Here is a 19,914-nt window from a genome sequence, read left to right as displayed (position 1 = left end):
CAGAGAGAAGGTAGTGGTTCTTTCCAATGGACACAAGTTTCCCATTGGGTTAGAAGTATAAGCTTCCTATTACGATCTGCATCATGCTCATAGTCTGAAATCAAACAGGGTCACACCTAGGCTAATTGTCATCTTTTACTACTTTCACTTAAAGGTTAAAGGTCATTATGGGAAGTCTTGGTCCTCACCTGACAGATTTAGCACAGAGCCTTTTCCATAATCTGTGAGAAAATCAAGTTTCAAAACACCAAATCTGTTCAAAGAAATGTTGCTGACGTTTCTAATTTGCATACTTTGGGGCTAGACTATTGAGACAATTTTGGGTGATAAATGGAGATGGAAAATGTGTGTGTTTGGGGGCGCTGGTGTGGGAAAGTATATTATTACTCTATTATTATTATCTATTATTAATCTATTTTTGTGTGATGAGTTATCCCCAAACTTACCAGCTGTATTATTCTTCTGGAGTTTTCAGAACAAAATACCATAGGTTGAGTGGCTTAAACAACAGAAAATTCTTTTTTCACAGTTCTGGAGGCCGGAAGTCCAAGGTCAAGATGTCAGCAGGGTGGGTTTCTCCTCTCCCTCTGTCCTCACATGGCCTTTTCTTTGTGTTTGCCCATCCCTGGTGTTTATTCCTCCTCCTCCTCTTCTTTTTTTTAAGATTTTATTTATTTCTTTGACAGATGGAGAGACAGTGAGAGAGGGAACACAACCAGGGGCAGTGGGAGAGGGAAAAAGCAGGCTTCCCGCTGAGTAGGGAGCCTGATGTGGGGCTCAATCCCAGGACCCTGGGATCATGACCTGAATAGAAAGCACATGCTTAATGACTAAGTCATCCAGGCACCCCGGTTTCTTCCTCTTCTTATAAGCACACCCATCATATTGGATTAAGGCCCCATCCCAACAGTCTCATTTAATCTTAATTACCTTTTTAAAGGTTCTGTCTCCAAACACAGTCACTTGAGGGGTTAGGGCTTCAACATCTGAATATAGGGTGGGGACACAGTTATTATTATGGACATAGTTATTATGGACTGTGTCCATAATAACAGTTAAAACAGCAGATGCTTATCTCTTAATTTCTGTGGCTCAGGAATTCAGCAGCCCCTTAGCAGTCAGTTCCAGCTAGGGTGGTCCCAGGAAGTAGAGGTGAAGATAATGATTAGGGCTGCACTCATCTAAAAGCTTGTCTGGAACTAGATGATTTGCCTCCAAAGTGGTTCATTCACATGTTGTGTTACTTTCCTAGGGCTGCTGGAACAGAGGACCCCAGGCTTGATGGCTTAGAGCAGCAGAAACGTACCATTTCTGTTCTGGAGGCTAGAAGTGGAAGAGCAAGGTGTTGGCAGGGTGGTTCTTTTGGAGAACTGGGGGGAGAATCTATACCATGCCTCTCTCCTAGCTCACCGTTGTCTGTTGGCAGTCTGATGTTTGTGCTTGCCTTGTCCTGATCTCTGCCTTCATCTCTACATAGCGTTCTTCCTGTGTGCATGTCTCTTCCCTTTTTTATAAGAACATCAGTCATATTGGATTAGGGCTCATCTTAACGACTTTATTCTAACTTGATTACCTCCTAAGAGGTATTTTATTTTAGACCTTATTTTAGATAAGGTCATATTTTTAGGTAGTGTGGTACCTAAGTTAAGACTCCAACTAATCTTTTGTGGGGGTGGGGGAAGACACAATTTAACCCATAACACATGACTCTTGGCTGAAGACCTCTTGTTGGCTATCTGCAGGAGAACTCAGTTGCTTTCCACATGTACTTGTCCGTAGAGTTGCTTCAGTGTCTTTATGACATGGGCGGCTGCTTCCTTCCGGTTGAGTGACTCAAGAGAGAAAGGAAGAGGCTTCAGTGCCTTCCATAACTGAGTCTTGGAAATCATACTATCACTTTTGCCATATTCTGTTTATTAGAAATGATTCTTTGAGTCCAGGCCACTCTCAAAGAGGGGGATTCATGGTCTACTTTTTGAAGGAGCAAATGTCATGAAATCTGGATTTTAAAAAAATATATTTTATTTTTAAGTAATTTCTATAACCAACATGGGGCTCAAACTTACAACACCAAGACCAAGAGTCACATGCTCTACTCACTGAGCCAGCCAGGTTTCCCATAGACATTTTTTAAAACTACTGCAGATGGGATGCAGGGTTAGGTCAAATTAGACAGAAAATGTTAGTTAGGGTAGTGGAATAAAATTAAGGCAGGAATCAAGTCAGAGAGATTGTATCTTTTCTAAATACCAGATCAGCCACTGAACACTCAAGGAAGGCAGAACTGAGTAGTTAGATAGCTTAGTTTCAGAGAAACTAAACAAAAGAGATTATTTTACATAAAAATACAGGGGGCGAACAGGAAGGTGAACCATGAGAGACTATGGACTCTGAAAAACAGTCTGAGGGGTTTGAAGTGGCGGGGGGGGGGGGGGTGGGTGGGAGGTTGGGGTACCAGGTGGTGGGTATTATAGAGGGCACGGCTTGCATGGAGCACTGGGTGTGGTGAAAAAATAATGAATAATGTTTTTCTGAAAATAAATAAATTGGAAAAAAAAAATACAGGGGGCCTGGGTGGCTTAGTTGGTTAAGCCACTGCCTTCTGCTCTGGTCATGATCCTGGAGTCCTGGGATTGAGTCCTGCATTGGGCTCTGTGCTCCGCAGGGAGTCTGCTTCTCCCACTGACCTCTCTCATGTTCTCTCTCTCTCTCTCAAGTAAATAAATAAAAATAAAAAATCTTTAAAGAAAAAGTACAAAGAATTTTTTTGAGGAATAAAGTGGTACCTGCAAAAAGCTGCCTTTTCGATTTCAGATACTGCATTTTTTAACTTTATAATTTCTATTTGGCTTTTTATAAAGTTTCTATTTTAATGTTGAGATCAATTATATTGTTCATCATTATAAGGCCAAGGAAAACACTAATAGTTCGTTTAGCATTGTTATACTTGCTTCTCTCAAATCCATGTCTGCTAATTGAAACATCTGGGTCATATCAGAGTTAATTTCCTTTGTCTGTTTTCTTGAGATGAATTCACATTCTTCTGGTCCTTAATTTATTGAATATTTTTGAATTCACCTTGGCATTGTGCTGTAAAGACTCTGAATTCTGCTATATGCCTCTGAAAGTATGGAAGTTTTTCTTTCACCAGACAATTAACTTGGTTCAAATCACAGTATAATTTCTATCCCTTGGGTAGCAGTTCAAATCTCAGTTCAGCTGTTTTATCTTTAGCTGGACTGCTTTGAGTTTTTTCAGTGCATGAATTCTTTTTTTAAAATTTAATTCTTTTAATTTAATTCTTTTTTTGAAATTTAATTTAAATTTTTTTTCAGTGTTCCAAGATTCATTGTTTATACACCACACCCAGTGCTCCATGCAATCCGTGCCCTCTCCAATACCCACCACCTGGTTCCCCCAACCTCCCAGCCCCCCTTCAAACCCCTCAGATTGTTTTTCAGAGTCCATAGTCTCCCATGGTTCACCTCCCCTTCCAATTTCCCTCAACTCCCTTCTCCTCTCTAACTCCCCTTGTCCTTTATGCTATTTGTTATGCTCCACAAATAAGTGAAACCATATGATAATTGACTCTCTCTGCTTGACTTATTTCACTCAGCATAATCTCTTCCAGTCCCGTCCATGTTGCTACAAAAGTTGGGTATTCATCCTTTCTGATGGAGGCCTAATACTCCATAGTGTATATGGACCACATCTTCCTTATCCATTCATCCGTTGAAGGGCATCTTGGTTCTTTCCACAGTTTGGCGACCATGGCCATTGCTGCTATAAACATTGGGGTAGAGATGGCCCTTCTTTTCACTACCTCTGTATCTTTGGGGTAAACACCCAGTAGTGCAATTGCAGGGTCGTAGGGAAGCTCTACTTTGAGCCTGCTTCCCTCTCTCTCTCTCTCTGCCTGCCTCTCTGCCTACTTGTGCTCTCTCTCTCTCTGTCAAATAAATAAAATCTTAAAAAAAAAATCTTAAGACAATAACAGGCCCTCTGTTGATCCCTTACATTTTATAATTCCCATGTTAGCCTCTGAAGGCCTCAGGTTGCTGCTGTGTCCTGTGAACAGCAGTCTCACTTGCTGAGCACCAGCAGCAGTACCCCAGCACTGAGAAATCAACTGGGGAGGTTTACAGACCAGACTATTTACGTATAAGGTATTAATTCAGGCCTTTTCTGCCTGACCTGTATAGGTGAGCAATTTTGTCAAAATGCCGTTCCTACTGGCAAGGAAAACAGTCCTAACTAAAACTATATACATTCTAAAAACATCTGGCATAAATACAATCCAGTGATCACAGGCTTTTTCACCAAAAAAAAAAAAAAAAAGTGGCTGCACCAACTTGCATTCCCACCAACAGTGTAAGAGGGTTCCCCTTTCTCCACATCCTTTCCAACACATGTTGTTTCCTGTCTTGTTAATTTTGGCTATTCTAATTGATATGAGGTGGTATCTCAATATTTTTTTTTTTTTTTTTTTTTATCAGAGAGAGAGGGAGAGAGAGCAAGCACAGGTAGACAGAACGGCAGGCAGAGGCTGAGGGAGAAGCAGGCTCCCTGCTGATCAAGGGGTCCAATTCGGGACTCAATCCCAGGACACTGGGATCATGATCTAAGCTAAAGGGACAGGCTTAACCAACTGAGCCACCCAGGCATCCCCAAAACTTACTTATTTTTTAAAGATTTTATTTATTTATTTGTCAGAGGTAGAGAGAATGAGAGAGTGCACACAAGTGGGGAGAGCAGCAGGCAGAGAGAGAAGCAGGCTCCCTGCTGAGCAAGGAGCCCAATGAGGACTCCATCTCAGGACCTTGGGATCATGACCTGAGCCGAAGGCAGATGCTTAACCTAGAAAGCATCCCTAGAAAAGATTTACCTTAAGGATTTCTCAGAAGCCTAAGTGGACTCAATCTAATATATTGTAAAGAATTACTAGATGTTTACTAAGTGCAAACTTGAACTGAGTTTACTAAAACAACACAAAGTTCCTATTATTGATGAACAAGTATGTAAATGGGTATATTCAGCAGGTCCTATAAGTCAATAAATAATGATAGAACAATGTGAAAATTACAAAGTGTCTGAGCAAAGTACATGTATAAAGCACACAGATGGCAGTGATTAATTTTAAAGGAGAGACTTCTCGCATTCAACATATTTTCCACATGATCAGAGAGGTTTTAGACAGTCACGTTTATTGGTAAGTATTCTGGGTTTAAATCTGTAATAAGGAAAAGAAGGGCAAACAATATTATCTCACTGTCCCAACTATTAGAACTATAATATAGACATAAACTCATAAAACAAACAAATTTTTGGTCTGAAGACTTTTTCTTTTTCTTTTTTTTTTTTAAAGAAGTATGCAGGTGGCAGCTGAAGCAAGATTCAGAATAGACAACAAGGTATTATTCTTTTTGGTGAGTTGAACCCCCCAGAGCAAGCGTTGATTTGAAAAATAATTGTTTGGCATTTCCTATATCCAGTGCTGTCATAGGAAAGCACACAGGGCTGTGATAGTATATAATGGTTCAGTGATGTCTCAGAAGGAGACTGAAGGGAGACAGTCTTCTCAGGAAGTGATGTTTCCATTGAGATCTAAAGGTTGAGTAGGGGGGTGCCTGGGTGGGATAGTCACTTAAGTGTCTTGTTCTTGGTCTCTGTTTAGGTCTGATCTCTGGATTGGGAGATCAAGCCACAGGTCAGGCTCTGCACTCAGTGCGTAGTCTGCTTGAGTTTCTCCCTCCCCCTCCCTCTGTTCCTCCCCTTTCCTGCTCTCTCTCACTCTCTCAAATGAATCTTAAAAAAAAAAAAAGGCTGAGTAGAAGTAGGCAAATGTAGAGTGGATGAAAGAGAGAGCACTTCCAGTAGCAGAAACAGAATATGCAGTAGTTTCCTAGATAAGGAAATGGGGTATTTTCAAGGAAATGAAGGGAGGCTAGAAATTGAAGTGTTGAGTGGGAAGAGACGCAACTGGGGAGATGGGTCAAGTCAGACTGATTTTTGTGGGCTCTAGTCAAGATTTTAGTTCTTATCCCAACAGTAATGGCTGAGTTGGGTGGGTAAAGTAAATATCACAACAAAGTGACTTGAATGAATTTTTTTGTTCCCCAATGTGTATAAAAGTGATGCTTACACTGTGCTGTAGTTTATGAAGTGTGTAATGGCATTATATATTTAATTCTATATTATGCATAATATAACATGCTGTAATCATATAATTATATAATATATAATAATATATAATTACTATATATTATAGATAATAATATATAACAACATTACATAATAATATTGTTATATTGTATAATTATATAACATAATTATATTGTTATGTAACATATAATATATAACACGTTATGTTATATAATAAATAATATATATAACAATTATATAATATATAACATAACAACTAATATATTATACAATAGCATATTATATTGTATAATTATATATTTATAATTATATATTGTATAATTATATAATTATGTACATAATTATATATATGTACATTCCTTAATTAAAGAAATACTTTATTGCTACAAAATGCTAACCATCATCTGAGCTTTCAATGAGTCCTAACATTTTTGCTAGTGGAGGGTCTTGCCTCATTATGGGTGGTGGCTAACTGATCAGGGTCGTGGTTGCTGAAGGTTGGGGTGACTGTGGCAACTTTTTAAAATAAGACAAGGAAGTTTGCTGCATTGATTGATTCTTCCTTTCATGAAGATTTCTCTGTGGCATGTGATGCTGTTGGATAGCATTTTACCCATAGTAGAACTTCTTTCAGAATTGAAGTCAATCCACTCAAACCCTGATGCTGCTTTATCAACTAAGTAGACATAGTATTCTCAATCCTTAGTTGTTATTTCAATAATCTTCATAGCATCTTCACCAGGAGTAGAAACCACTTTCTTTTCTATCCATGAGAGACTTCTCATCCATTAGCTTTATCATGACATTGCAGCAATTCAGCCATAGCTTCAGGCTCCATTTTTTTTAAAGTTTTAATTTTGATTCCAGTTAGTTGACATATAGCATTTTATTAGTATCAGGTGAACAATATATGATTCAACAATTCTATACATTACCCAGTGCTCATCATGAAAAGTGCACTCCTTAATCCCCGTGACCTATTTCATCCATCCCCCCATCCACCTCTCCTTGGGAACTATTCTGTATAATTAAAAAAAGAAAAAGTATGTTTCTTGCTTTACCTCTCTCTCTTATTTTTTCCTCTTTCCTTGTTTGTTTTGTTTCTTAAATTCTATGTATGAGTGAAATCATGTGGTATTTGTATTTCTCTTATTTCTTTTTTTAAAAGACTTTATTTTCATTTAGTTGACAGAGCATGAGAAAGCACAAGGAGTGGCAGAAGTAAGCTCCCCAACGAGCAGGGAGCCCGATGCGGGGTTCAATCCCAGGACTTTGGGATCATGATCTGATAAAAAGATGCTCAACTAACTGAGCCACCCAAGCACCCAGTGACTGATTTATTTCAATTAGCATTTTACTCTCTAGCTCTATACATGTCACTGTAAGTGGCAAGATTTCATTTTTTAAGGGTGAATAGTATTCCCTTGTATGTGTGGATATACGCACACACACACTGGATGTATATATATTTGTATGTATCTCATCTACTTTATCCATTCTTTAGTAGATGGACATTTGTGTTGTTTCCATTTCTTGGCTATTGTAAATAATGCTGTTGTAAACATAATGGTGCATGTGTCCCTTCAAATTAGTGTGCTTATATTCTCTGTGCAAATACCCAAATTGTGCAATTGCTCGACCATAGGATAGTTGTATTTTTAACTTTTTAGGAACCTCCATACCATTTTCCACGTGGCTGCACCACTTTGCATTCTCACCAACAGTGTACCAGTGTTCCTTTTCCTCCACACCTTCGCCAACACCTATTGTTTCTTGTGTTGGCGATTTGATTTTACAGGTTCCACTTTTAACTCTAGTTCTCTTGCTATTTCCACCACATCTGCAATTATTTCCTCCACTGAATTCTTGAATCCCTCAAAGTCATCCATGAGGATTGGAATACACTTTTTCCAAACTGCTGTTTGGAAAACAGGTTAATGTTAATATTTAACCTCTTCTCATGAGTTATGAGTGTACATTTAGAATGGTGAATCCTTTCCAGAAGGTTTCAGTTGAGTCACCCAGAGCCATCAGAAAAAACACTATCTGTGCCAACTGTAGCCTTATGAAATGTGTTTCTTAAATAATAAGACTGGAAGTCAAATTAATCCTTGCTATATGGTCTACAGAATGGATGTTTTATTAGCAGGCATGAAAACAACTGAATCTTTGTCCATCTCCATCAGAGCTCTTGGCTGACCAGGTACCCTATCAATGAGTAGTTATATTCTGAAGGGCATCTTTTTTTTTCTGAGCAATAAGTCTCAACAGTGGGCTTAAAATATTCAGTAAGCCATATCATAAACAGATGTGCTGTCGTTCAGGCCTTGTTAACTACATTTACAGAGCAAAGACAGAGCAGATTAGCATAATTCTTAAGGGCTGTAGGATTTTTGAGTGTTAAATGAACATTGGCTTCAACTTAATGTCACCAGCTGCATTAAACACAGCAGGAGAGTCAGCCTGTCCATTGAAGCTTTGAAGCCAGGCATTGACTTCTCTCCAGCTGTGAAAGTCCTAGATGGCATCTTTTTCCAATAGAAGGCTGTTTCATCTACACTGAAAATCTGTTGGTTAGTGTAGCCACCTTCATGAAGTATCTGAGCTGGAGCTTCTGGAAAGCTCGCTGCAGCTTCTCCATCAGCACTTTGCTCCTTCACCTTGTATTTTTCTATTATGGAGATGGCTTCTTTCCTCAAACCTCATGGACCAAACTCTGCCAGCTTCCAAGTTTTCTTTGGCAGCCTCTTCACCTCTATCAGCCTTCACAGAATTGAAGAGGGGTGGCTCTCACTTTGGATTGGGCTTTGGCTTAAGAGAATGTAGTGGCTGGTTCGATCTTATATCCAGACCACTCAGACTTTTTCCACATCATCAATAAGGCTGTTTTGATATCTTATTTGTGTGCTCACTGGAGTAACACTTTTAATTTCCTTAAGAACTTTTCCTTTGGATTCAAAACTCTGCTAACTGTTTGACACTAGAGGCCTAGCTTTCAGTCTGTCTCACCTGTTGATAGGCCTTCCTCGTAAAGCTTAATCATTTCTAGCTTCTGATTTAAAATGGAGACATGTGATTCTTCCTTTTACTTGATCACTTAGGAGCCATTGTAGGGTTATTAATTGGCCTAATTTCAATATTGTTGTGTCTCAGGAAATAGGGAAGCTTGAACACAGGAGGAGAGGAGGATAACAGTCAGTCAGTGGATCAGTCAGAATACATAACATTTATTAAGTTTGCTGTCTTGTATGCCTGCAGTTTGTAAGGATCAGGATCAAAGGTCCCTGATCACAGGTCACCATAATAAATATAATAATAATGAAAAGTTTGAAGTACTAGGAGAATTACCAAAATGTGACACAGAGACATGAAGTGAGCAAATGCTGTTGGAAAAATGATGCCAACAGAATTGCTTGATGCAGAGTTGTGATAGACCTTCAATTTATAAAAAATGCAGCTATCTATGAAGCAAAGTGAAGTGCAATAAAATGACGCATACCTATATTGAGTTAGGGTCATAGGAGGAGGCTGGATTTGGGTGGTACTATTGTGAATTTAAAAGGAATGACAGTGCTCCTATTACTTTTACATATAGCAGAATACCAGAGTATGGAATGGTGGGCTTTGTTATCACAAGTGTATCAAATGGCCCGGTTGTGAATGTAGAACAGGATTTGCATTAGTTTCTCTTGGTGTTTTGGGCAAGTAATAGGAGTGGCAGAGAAAGAAAAGAGAAGAACCATGATCATGTTTATTAATAAAGATGAACTTCTCTTCCAAGCTACCAGCTGATGTTAGTGTTTGTGTGAAACACTTGACCAAACGGCAGGAAGGGGAAATGGAGCAGTGCAATCCCCAGTGAGGCTGAGAAATATTGACTTTGTTTCCCTTGTCCTTCTTTCCTGTCTTCAAACTCTCCAGGGTAATAGCACCCTCTCTCAGAAAGAGTTAAGACTCACATTTCTACTTGGCATTCTCAGGGCAGGCTTGAGTAAATATTGAGCTTGAGGATTTGGCTTAATGCCAAGATCAGGTGATAATGACTGAACATGTTGGGAGTAGAGACAGTTCCTAATTCTCAAAAGTTGATTTTTTTTTAAGCTGGTTGAATGAAACTTGATATTTATCCCCCTAGAAACACTGTTAAAAGTGGTGATTAAATTTTTCATACATTATTTCCATTAAAATATGTCCTGAGTTAAAGCTTGGATTTCTGGAAAAATGGATTTGATCAGATCTAGTCTAATGTAACTTGAAGAAATTTGATTGCATTCTGTGGCATTATTTCAAAAAGTGTTTACTGAACACTTTGTATTTCTTAGGTACATGTTAGGCACAGAGGATATCCTAGATGGCAGATGTAGTCCATGCTCTCTTGGAGTTTATGCATTAAATACATAACTAAAAGTATGTGAGCAATAGAAGGTTAGTAGGAAGAGGTGAGAAAACATGGCAAGTTTGAAGAGCCTAAAGAAATCCATTATGGCTGGACTTGGAAGAGTAATGAACAGGGAGCTGAGTGTTGACTTTGGGTGTAGGCTGGTGAGATCACAGAAGAGTTTGTTTTCCATAGTGAAGATGGTGAACTTAATCCTTATTATGCCAGATGTGTTTTACTCAAGAGAGTGCTGGTCCATATTTGCTTTTTTAAGGTCACTCTGGCTACTGAGTAAGTTTGAAGAAGGGCAAAAATAAACCCACTGAGGCAGTAAGGTTTTTTGTTGTTGTTGTTGTTGTTGTTCGTTTGTTGTTGTTGTTTTTTAATAGTAACAGGATGACAGAAGACAGAGGTTTGTGTGAGATGGTGGGAGTGGGAATGGGGGAAACAAATGGATCTGAGAGCACTGGATTGATAGAATAGAGATCTGTGATGGATTCATGTGGAGAGGGAGGAGCCAAGGGTAAGTCAAGGTATTGATTTCCTGGTAGTTCCATAACAAATTACCACCAACAGGGTAGCTGAAAACAACGGAAGGTTATTCCCTCTCAGTTCTGGAGGCTGGAGCTCCAAAATCAAGATATCAGCTCTCAAGGCTTTAGAGAAGAATCTTTCCTTACTCTTTCTAGCTTCTGCTGGTTGCTTGCAATCTGTGGCATTCTGTGGCTGGTAACTGTGGGCATCCAATTTTTGCCTCTGTCTCTATGTGGTCTTCTTTCCTCTGTGTCTCATTTTGCATATATGGATATTGGTTATTAGATTTAGAACCTACCTTAATCCAGTATGACTTTTTCTTAACTTGATTATATCTGCAAAGACCCTGTTTACAAGTAAGGTTACTTACATAGGTTCTGTGTAGAATGGATTTTAGGGGATTTAATGGATTTAAGGTCACTTACATATATTCTGTGTAGAATGGATTTTAGTTCAACGCACCACAGTCAGTGACTAACAGGGTCCAAGATATAGAGATAAGAGGACAACTGGGGAAGAACAGACAATGGTGAGGACAACAGAGGAAGAGAGTGTTTTGAGAAGGACTAATCCCTGCTGGGAGGAATAACATATCTCTAAACTCAAAACAACATACAGCTAACTGCCACTCAGTCTCTCTCCCCTGCGATGCTCTTCAGACATCTCAAATTCAGCAGGTCCAAACATGAACTGTGCTGCTTTCCGTAACATGTTTCTCCCATGTTTTCTCCTTTTAGGAAAAGGTACCACTACATAGGCAGTTGGTTAGAACAGAACATTCTTAAAGAGCCCTCCTAAAATTATATCTTGAAAATATTTGCTTCTCTCTAGCTACTGCCAACAGACTGTAAGTCTCTATAAGTCTCCTTCTTGGCCTTGAAACCAGCCTCCCTATATCTACTGTGATCATGCTGCAGCCCAAATAAACTTTTTAAATTGCAGATTTTATTGTATTTCTGTCCACTTAAAGTCTTTCAGTGATTTCCCTAGGAATCCAGAGCAAAACTCAAGGTCGAGTAAAATGCTTCAGGTGGCCTTTGAGAGTCTATATAATGTAGCCCGTGCCTGCCCCTACATGTTCATGTCACACCACTTTCTTTTCCACTCCCTTACTTCAGCACAGCAGCCTTCTATCAGACCTTCCAATATACCATGCTCCTTCCTATCTCAGTGGTTGGCACATGCTGTTTCTCTCCTGGAAACTCTGTTCTTCTTTTTTTATTTTTTAAATTTATTTTCAGCATAACAGAATTCATTGTTTATGCACCACACCCGGTGCTCCATTGCAATATGTGCACTCCATAATACCCACCACCTGGCTCCCCCAACCTCCCACCCCCCGCCCCTTCAAAACCCTCAGATTGTTTTTCAGAGTCCATAGTCTTTCATGGTTCATCTCCCCTTCTAATTTCCCTCAACTCCCTTCTCCTCTCCATCTCCCTATGTCTTCCACGTTATTTGTTATGCTCTACAAATAAGTGAAACCATATGATAATTGACTCTCTCTGCTTGACGTATTTCACTCAGCATAATCTCTTCCAGTCCCGTCCATGTTGATACAAAAATTTGGTATTCATCCTTTCTGATGAAGGCATAATACTCCATAGTATATATGGACCATATCTTCCTTATCCATTCGTCCGTTGAAGGGCATCTTGGTTCTTTCCACAGTTTGGCAACTGTGGCCATTGCTGCTATAAACACTGGGGTACAGATGGCCCTTCTTTTCACGACATCTGTATCTTTGGGGTAAATACCCAGTAGTGCAATTGCAGGACCATAGGGAAGTCCTCCAACTTTGTTGTTCTTTTTCAAGATTGTTTTGACTATTTGGATTCCTTCCAGTCCCATATGAATTTGACAACTGGCTTTTCTATTTCTGCAAAAAAGTATACTGGAATTTGATAGGGATTATTTTGAATCTATAGCTTGCTTTGGTAGTATTGATATCTAAACAATATTAAGTATTCCAATTGATGGACAGGTGATGTTTTCCCATTTATTTGGGTCTTCTTCAATTTCTTTGATCAGTGTTTTATAGTTTTTAATGTACAACTCTTTTACCTCCTTTCTTAGATTTAATCTCAGATATTTTATTCTTTTGGCTGTTATTATAAATGGAATTGCTTTCTTAATTTCCTTTTCAGATTGTTCACTTGGAAAAGCATTTTTTTTATAGTATCAATTTCATCTCTACTTAGGAGTTTTGAGAAAATCTGCCTTTCATTAAGACTAGCTAATAGCTTTCTATATTAATTGTTTAAGATAATATTAAACTTATGCCAGTACCATGCTGTCTTGGTGATCACAGCTTTGTAGTAAAGCTTGAAATCAGGCAGCGTGATGCCCCCCATTTTATTTTTGTTTTTCAACACTTCCTTAGTGATCTGGGGTCTCTTCTGATTCCATACAAATTTTTGGATTATTTGCTCCAGCTTTTTGAAAAGTACCAGTGGAATTTTGATCGGAATGGCATTAAAAGTATAGATTGCTCTAGGCAGTATAGACATTTTAACAATGTTTATTCTTCCAATCCAAGAGCATGGAGTGGTCTTCCATATTTTTCTGTCTTCTTCAATTTCTTTCATGAGTGTTCTGTAGTTCCTCGAATACAGATCCTTTACCTCTTTGGTTAGGTTTATCCCCAGGTATCTTATGGTTCTTGGTGCTATAGTAAATGGAATCGATTCTCTAATTTTCCTTTCTGTATTTTCATTGTTAGTGTATAAGAAAGACACTGATTTCTGCACATTGACTTTGTATCCTGCCACATTACAGAATAGCTGTATGAGTTCTAGTAGTTTGAGGGTGGATTATTTTGGGTTTTCCGTATAAAGCATCATGTCATCCGTGAAGAGAGAGTTTGACTTCTTCATTGCCAATTTGGATACCTTTTATTTCTCTTTGTTGTCTGATTGCTGTTGCTAGGACTTCTAAAGTTATGTTGAACAAGAGTGGTGAGAGTGGGCATTCTTGTCGTGTTCCTGATCTCAATGGGAAGGCTGTGAGCTTTTTCCCATTGAGGATGATATTTGTTGTGGGTTTTTCATAGAGATATTTTATGAAGTTCAGGAATGTTCCCTCTATCCCTATACTTTGAAGCATTTTAATCAGGAATGGATGCTGGATTTTGTCAAATGCTTTTTCTGCATCGATTGAGAGGACCATGTGGTTCTTCTCTCTTCTCTTATTGATTTGTTCTATCACATTGATTGATTTGCGAATGTTGAACCATCCTTGTAACTTGTAATCAAGGAAGAAGTCATATGGGTTATTTGAATAATGAGGGTGTTGGGGAGTGTAAATAATTTTGTACAGAAACCAAGGAATAAAGGATGTGTTTCTTGGTTAGATATTATTTAGAGATACCCTGAAACAATATTTTTTCAAACAATCTTTAGGCCATTTTCATTAGGATCACTTAGGGGCTTGGGGTGCCTGGGTGGCCCAGTCATTAATTGTCTGCCTTGGGTTCAGGTCATGATCCCAGGGTCCTAGGATCAATCCCTACATCAGACTCCCTGCTCACTGGGAAGCCTGCTTCTCCCTGTCCCACTCCCCCTGCTTGTGTTCTCTCTCTCTTGCTATGTCTCTCTCAGTCAAATAAAATCTTTTTTGAAAAAGAATCACTTAGGGGCTTATTGAAAATTCAGAATTCTGGGCTCTGCCACTTTCCAACTAAATTAGAATCTCACAGGAGGAGTGGAGTGAGAAAGGTTGGGGAAGTTGGTAATGGGATGGGAAGGTGCTTGGGGATCTGTGTTTTCCAAGCTCACTTTTATAAAGGAAGTAAGAGAACCAGGGCTCCGGGAGATGGTGGGCACATAATTCATGAGAGAGTTCTTGGATCATTGGATGATAGAGTGGAGCACTGTAAGTGTAGTTGTAAGTGGTGAGCCAGGGAGTGCATGGAGTCAACCCTGACATTAAATGGCCAAGGATCAGGCCCTCTCTCACTGGATTGGACAAGACTGGAATTTTAGTTATACTATAGTAAACTTTCAATAGCTGTAAACGATCTTAAAACTTTTCTTAAGGCTGTAATTGACCAAAAACTTTTGGGATTTCCCCCAGATACTGTATTTGTGGGTTCTGGGGTTCTGGCAACTTCCCATTACCTGAACTCAGGGCATCAGCAATGGATGTTCTGGTTGAAGCTTTAGAGGATTTTGCTCCATCTTCACCACTATCTCAGCCATTGATTGGACAGTATGATACTTTTCTATGGTTGTTGGGGAGGGGATAAGACCTCGAGTGGGTGGTAGGTTGGAAAAAATATAGCTGTACTTGAGATGCTAGAGCAGTTTACTAAAGTGGGACACACATGAGTCACTATTATGTGACTATCCTCTAGTTACTATATAATGACTATATAGTTGTAAGTGTTACATGCGAGAGCTCATCTAGGGCACTAAAAAATTATCAGCCTTCATAGTATTAACATTGCATCATGTGTGTGGTAGACTCTTAGACTAGAGCCAAGAATAATTCTGTAGTTTCTCTCTAGGTGGACATGGGTTGTTAGAAGAATGGCATATAGAAGTGGAAAACATTTCATCTCATGCAGCTGTATGGAAGAGACATTAAAGCAAAGTTAGATGCAGGAAGCTGTAGAATTAAAGTAGTGGCTCAGGCACCTTTATATGAAGTGCATCAGGCTATTAACCCTAATGAGGTTCCTTAAAACTAGTCTTAGGTGTGTGTAACAGATAGCTATTTGTCATATGCTCTCCCCTTCTTCAGGGAGCATGTAGCAAGCTAATTTTAACTCTGTTTTCCAGCTTTCTTTTCTTTTTTTTTTTTTTTTAATTTCAAAGAGTATTTATTTATTTATTTATTTTTTCCAATTTATTTATTTTCAGAAAAACAGTATTCATTATTTTTTCACCACACCCAGTGCTCCATGCAAGCTGTGCCCTCTATAATACCCACCACCTGGTACCCCAACCTCCCACCCCCCCACCACTTCAAACCCCTCAGATTGTTTTTCAGAGTCCATAGTCTCTCATGGTTCATCTCCCCTTCCAATTTACCCAAAAGCACATACCCTCCCCAATGTCCATAACCCTACCCCCCTTCTCCCAACCCCCCTCCCCCCAGCAACCCACAGTTTGTTTCGTGAGATTAAGAGTCACTTATGGTTTCTCTCCCTCCCTATCCCATCTTGTTTCATGGATTCTTCTCCTACCCACTTAAGCCCCCATGTTGCATCACCACTCCCTCATATCAGGGAGATCATATGATAGTTGTCTTTCTCCGCTTGACTTATTTCGCTAAGCATGATATGCTCTAGTTCCATCCATGTTGTCGCAAATGGCAAGATTTCGTTTCTTTTGATGGCTGCATAGTATTCCATTGTGTATATATACCACATCTTCTTGATCCATTCATCTGTTGATGGACATCTAGGTTCTTTCCATAGTTTGGCTATTGTGGACATTGCTGCTATAAACATTCGGGTGCACGTGCCCCTTTGGATCACTACGTTTGTATCTTTAGGGTAAATTCCCAGTAGTGCAATTGCTGGGTCATAGGGCAGTTCTATTTTCAACATTTTGAGGAACCTCCATGCTGTTTTCCAGAGTGGTTGCACCAGCTTGCATTCCCACCAACAGTGTAGGAGGGTTCCCCTTTCTCCGCATCCTCGCCAGCATCTGTCATTTCCTGACTTGTTGATTTTAGCCATTCTGACTGGTGTGAGGTGATATCTCATTGTGGTTTTGATTTGTATTTCCCTGATGCCGAGTGATATGGAGCACTTTTTCATGTGTCTGTTGGCCATCTGGATGTCTTCTTTGCAGAAACGTCTGTTCATGTCCTCTGCCCATTTCTTGATTGGATTATTTGTTCTTTGGGTGTTGAGTTTGTTAAGTTCTTTATAGATTTTGGACACTAGTCCTTTATCTGATATGTCGTTTGCAAATATCTTCTCCCATTCTGTCAGTTGTCTTTTGGTTTTGTTAACTGTTTCCTTTGCTGTGCAAAAGCTTTTGATTTTGATGAAATCCCAAAAGTTCATTTTTGCCCTTGCTTCCCTTGCCTTTGGCGATGTTCCTAGGAAGATGTTGCTGCGGCTGAGGTCGAAGAGGTTGCTGCCTGTGTTCTCCTCAAGGATTTTGATGGATTCCTTTCTCACATTGAGGTCCTTAATCCATTTTGAATCTATTTTTGTGTGTGGTGTAAGGAAATGATCCAATTTCATTTTTCTGCACGTGGCTGTCCAATTTTCCCAACACCATTTATTGAAGAGGCTGTCTTTTTTCCATTGGACATTCTTTCCTGCTTTGTCGAAGATTAGTTGACCATAGAGTTGAGGGTCTATTTCTGGGCTCTCTATTCTGTTCCATTGGTCTATGTGTCTGTTTTTGTGCCAGTACCATGCTGTCTTGATGATGACAGCTTTCTTTGCAGTGAGGTATGGCCATGTGACCAAGTTCTTAACAATGGAAGATGAACAAAAAAATTAAAACAGAAATTGGTTAAAACAAATTTCTTCCTCTGGACTCCTTTTTTAAATTTAAATTCAATTAATTAGCATCTAGTGTATTATTAGTTTCAGAGGTAGGGTTCAGTGATTCATCAGTTTTATTTAATACCCAGTGTTCATTATATCACATGTTCTCCTTAGTGTCCATCACCCAGTTACCCCAAACCCTCACCCTTCTCCCTTCCAGCAACCCTCAATTTGTTTCCCATGATTAAGTGTCTCTTATGTTTTTTCTCCCTCTCTGATTTCATCTTGTTTTATTTTTCCCTCCCTTCTCCTATGATTCTCTGTTTTGATTCTTAAGTTCTGCGTATGAATGAGATCATATGATAGTTGTCTTTCTCTGAGTGTCTTATTCTGCTTAGCATAATACCCTCTAGTTCCATCCCCATTATTGCAAATGGCAAGATTTATTTATTTATTTAATTAAAAAATTTTTTTTAATGGCTATCTGGACTTCTTCTTTTGCTGTCATATGCAATGGTCATAGGCAAGCCTCTGACTTACTTTCAACCATGCAGACGAAGACAACCCTCACACACAAGGGTCTGCAAACTCTAGCCCATATGATATATCTGGCTCTGCTTTTTAAAATTATTTTTATATCTTTAAATTGTTGAAAAAACTCGAAAGAATAATATTTCATGACATGAGAAAATTATATGAAATTCCAATTTCCAGTGTCCATAAATAAGTTTTATAGGAACATAGCTGTGCTCATTTTTAAAAACTTACTGTTTGTGGTTGCTTTTGCAGCAGGATTTTATAGTTGTAACAGAAACTATATGGCCTGCAAAGCTTAAATATTTGCTATTTGACCCTTTACAAAAAAAAATTCTGTAAACACAAAATAAAATGCATCTGGGACTCTAAATGTCCTGAGGGAACAAAGCTGCCATACCACATGAATAGCCAGACCATTATCTTCTTTAAAATACTACATTAAATAGATTTTGGATATCAGCCCTTTGTCTTTACTGTCATTTGCAAATATCTTCTCCCATTCCACGGGTTGCCTCTTTGTTTTGTTGACTGTTTCCTTTGCTGTGCAGAAGCTTTTGATTTTGACGAAGTCCCCAAAGTTCATTTTTGCTTTTGTTTCCTCTGCCTTTGGAGACATATCTTGAAAGAAGTTGTTGTGGCGGATGTTGAAGAGGTTGCTGCCTATGTTCTCCTCTAGGATTCTGATGGATTCCTGCCTCACATTTAGTTCTTTTATCCATTTTGAGTTTATCTTTGTGTATAGTGTAAGAGAATGGTCAAGTTTAATTCTTTTACACTTAGCTGTCCAATTTTCCCGGCACCATTTATCGAAGAGACTGTCTTTTTCCCACTGTATATTTTTTCCTGCTTTGTTGAAGATTAGTTGACCATAAAGTTGAGGGTCTATTAGGCTCTCTACTCTGTTCCATTGGTCTATGCATCTGTTTTTGTGCCAGTACCATGGTCTCTTGGTGATCACAGCTTTGTAGTAAAGCTTGAAATAAGGCAATGTGATGCCTCCAGTTGTGTTTTTCTTTTTCAACATTTCCTTAGCAATTCAGGGTCTCTTCTGATTCCATACAGTTTTTTTTTTTTTTTTTAGCTGCTGAATTTCTTTCCACTTTTAAATGCAAGTGGTTGTGGTACATAATAGAATGGACACTAGAAAGGCATCACAAAGTCCAACCCAATGCTTAATCCACATTCTGCTGCCTTTTATGACTCCAGGTTAATTCTTTACTCACTTTATGTCCTAAGGAAATATTTGGTCTAATGTTTAAACATGCATCTATCATTAAAAAAACAAAAACAACAACAAAAATGGGAAAAAAAACCAAACTTTCATAGTAGTTAACTTAGTGGTGTTTGGACATGGGCCGAAAGAGGCTCAGATTTTGTAGATAACCTTCATTTTCTTTTCTTTTTTTTCCAATTTATTTATTTTCAGAAAAACATTATTATTTTTTCACCATACCCAGTGCTCCATGCAAGCCGTGCCCTCTATAATACCCACCACCTGGTACCCCAACCTCCCACCCCCCCGCCACTTCAAACCGATTCTATACAGTTTTAAGGATTGTTTGCTCCAGCTTTTTGAAAAATCCTGGAAGAATTTTGATCGGAATGCCATTGAAAGTATAGATTTCTCTAGGTAGTATAGACATTTTAACAATGTTTATTCTTCCAATCCATGAGTGTGGAATGGTCTTCCATCTTTTTGTATCTTCTTCAATTTCTTTCATGAATGTTCTGTAGTTTCTTGAGTATAGATCCATTACCTCTTTGGTTAGGTTTATTCTCAGCTATCTTATGGTTCTTGGTGCTATAGTAAATGGAATCAATTCTCTAATTTCCCTTTGCAAATGACAGT

At 38.8% G+C, this 19,914-nt stretch overlaps 1 long non-coding RNA gene across 1 annotated transcript in view; it reads left to right on the top strand.

The window, feature by feature from the left end:
- The first annotated feature begins 5,381 nt into the window (after window positions 1-5,381).
- The window catches only part of LOC122919203, a 30,510-nt gene continuing 15,977 nt past the window's right edge, over window positions 5,382-19,914 (top strand). The window contains exon 1 of the long non-coding RNA XR_006386763.1: window positions 5,382-5,426. This is a non-coding gene — a long non-coding RNA (uncharacterized LOC122919203). The remainder of the gene's footprint in view (window positions 5,427-19,914) is intronic.

This window comes from Neovison vison, chromosome 11 (genome assembly GCF_020171115.1).
Source record: "Neovison vison isolate M4711 chromosome 11, ASM_NN_V1, whole genome shotgun sequence".
Taxonomy (NCBI): Eukaryota; Metazoa; Chordata; class Mammalia; order Carnivora; family Mustelidae; genus Neogale; species Neogale vison.
This window is presented reverse-complemented; position numbering and strand designations above follow the sequence as displayed.